Below are 2,500 nucleotides of genomic sequence, written 5' to 3'. Positions count from 1 at the left end.
AAAGAGTAGAGAGGGACCCTTCTGTTATATATTATTCTAAGATTAAGGTTATATATTATTATATATAAGGTTATATATAGGGTTAGGGTTATATATTATTATATAGTCAGGAAAAATACACACAAGACAAAATACCCACAGGAAAAATACACAAAATAAAGTATAAACAAATATACATGTACTTGTGAAGCCTTTATCAGATACAGAATTCCTGTGTTGTTTCCATGGCAGAATCCATATACTGGTATGCTAGACTTTACATCAGTGTGCTAGTCATTACATCATTACACTAGTGTGCTTGTATTTACTCCTTTACACGAATGTGCTAGACTTTACATCCTTACACTAGTGTGTTAGTCATTACATCATTACACTAGTGTGCTAGTCTTTACATTGTAACACTAGTCTATTCTTACACTAGTGTGCTAGTCTTTACATCCTTAGACTGGTGTGCTAGTCTTTACATTCTTACACTCATGTACTAATTTTTCCTTACACTAATGTGCTAGTCTTTACATCCTTAGACTGGTGTGCTAGTCTTTACATTCTTACACTCATATACTAATTTTTCCTTACACTAATGTGCTAGTCTTTACATTGTTACACTAGTGTACTAGTCTTTTCTTACACTAGTGTACTAGTCTTTACATTCTTAGACTGGTGTGCTAGTCTTTACATCCATATACTGGTGTGCTAGTCTTTACATTCTTACACTAGTGTACTAGTCTTTTCTTACACTAGTGTGCTAGTCTTTACATCGTTATTCTAGTGTGCTAGTCATTACATCCTTAGTGTGCTAATTCTTACATCCTTACACTAGTGTGCTAATCCTTACATCCTTATACTAGTGTGCTAGTCTTTACATCCTTACATTAATGTGCTAGTATTTACATTCTTGCTAGTGTGTGGAGGTGAGGTGTGAGGTGTGGAAGTGGGGTGTGGAGGTGAGGTGTGAGGTGAGGTGTGAGGTTTGGAGGTGAGGTGTGGAGGTGAGGTGAGAGGTGTGGAGGTGAGGTGTGAGGTGTGGAGGTGAGGTGAGAGGTGTGGAGGTGAGGTGTGAGGTGTGGAGGTGAGGTGTGAGGTGAGGTGTGGAGGTGAGGTGAGAGGTGTGGAGGTGAGGTGTGAGGTGAGGTGTGGAGGTGGGGTGTGAGGTGAGGTGTGAGGTGTGGAGGTGAGGTGTGGAGGTGAGGTATGAGGTGAGGTGTGAGGTGAGGTGTGAGGTGTGGAGGTGAGGTGTGAGGTGTGGAAGTGGGGTGTGGAGGTGAGGTGTGAGGTTTGGAGGTGAGGTGTGGAGGTGAGGTGAGAGGTGTGGAGGTGAGGTGAGAGATGTGGAGGTGAGGTGTGGAGGTGAGGTGTGAGGTGTGGAGGTGAGGTGAGAGGTGTGGAGGTGAGGTGTGGAGGTGAGGTGAGAGGTGTGGAGGTGAGGTGAGAGGTGTGGAGGTGAGGTGTGGAGGTGAGGTGTGGAGGTGAGGTGAGAGGTGTGGAGGTGAGGTGTGGAGGTGAGGTGAGGAGGTGAGGTGAGAGGTGTGGAGGTGAGGTGTGGAGGTGAGGTGAGAGGTGTGGAGGTGAGGTGTGGAGGTGAGGTGAGAGGTGTGGAGGTGAGGTGTGGAGGTGGGGTGTGAGGTGAGGTGTGGAGGTGAGATGTGGAGGTGAGGTATGAGGTGAGCTGTGGAGGTGAGGTGTGTGGTGAGGTGTGGAGGTGAGGTGTGAGGTGAGGTGTGGAGGTGGGGTGTGAGGTGAGGTGTGAGGTGTGGAGGTGAGGTGTGAGGTGAGGTGTGAGGTGAGGTGGGGTGTGAGGTGAGGTGTGAGGTATGGAGGTAGTGTGTAGTGTGTCAACTTCAGGTGGGTAGTGTGTAGTGTGTAGTGTGTAGTGTGTCAACTCCAGCTGGGTAGTGTGTAGTGTGTAGTGTGTAGTGTGTATTGTGTCAACTCCAGCTGGGTAGTGTGTAGTGTGTAGTGTGTAGTGTGTCAACTCCAGTTGGGTAGCGTGTAGTGTGTAGTGTGTCAACTCCAGCTGGGTAGTGTGTAGTGTGTAGTGTGTAGTGTGTCAACTCCAGCTGGGTAGTGTGTAGTGTGTAGTGTGTAGTGTGTCAACTCCAGCTGGGTAGTGTGTAGTGTGCAGGGGCACAGCAGTGCTGAAAGTGTCCATGTACCCCAACCCTGTGTAAGCTGCCCCACAGGGACTGTGTGGGTCTGTCCTGGTACATAATGTCCACACAGGGACCATGTAGGTTTGTCCTGGTCCAAACATTGGGTTTGTCCTGTAGAAACATCTAAAGATGCACACACACAACCTCCACAGTACACAAGTGTTGGGCTGCTCGGTGTGAATCTTTGTTACCATAGTGACCAATAAACAAGTGTACGAACAGCTGTAGAGCTGGAACATTCGGTTATCATGGTGGTTGTCACTGTAAATGGTGATTAGCTACAGATCTCCATGAAGTATCAGTGGTGTTTGAATGGTTTATTTAGGCACACGTTCAACGTTCTTGGGAGT

General features: G+C 47.0%; 1 protein-coding gene across 2 annotated transcripts in view; it reads right to left on the bottom strand.

The window, feature by feature from the left end:
• The window catches only part of LOC143492654 (connector enhancer of kinase suppressor of ras 2), a 47,292-nt gene that overhangs the window by 40,626 nt on the left and 4,166 nt on the right, over nucleotides 1–2,500 (bottom strand). The gene's annotated exons all lie outside the window — the stretch shown is intronic.

The sequence above is a fragment of the Brachyhypopomus gauderio genome, unplaced genomic scaffold (assembly GCF_052324685.1).
Source record: "Brachyhypopomus gauderio isolate BG-103 unplaced genomic scaffold, BGAUD_0.2 sc80, whole genome shotgun sequence".
In the NCBI taxonomy this organism is placed as follows: Eukaryota; Metazoa; Chordata; class Actinopteri; order Gymnotiformes; family Hypopomidae; genus Brachyhypopomus; species Brachyhypopomus gauderio.
This window is presented reverse-complemented; position numbering and strand designations above follow the sequence as displayed.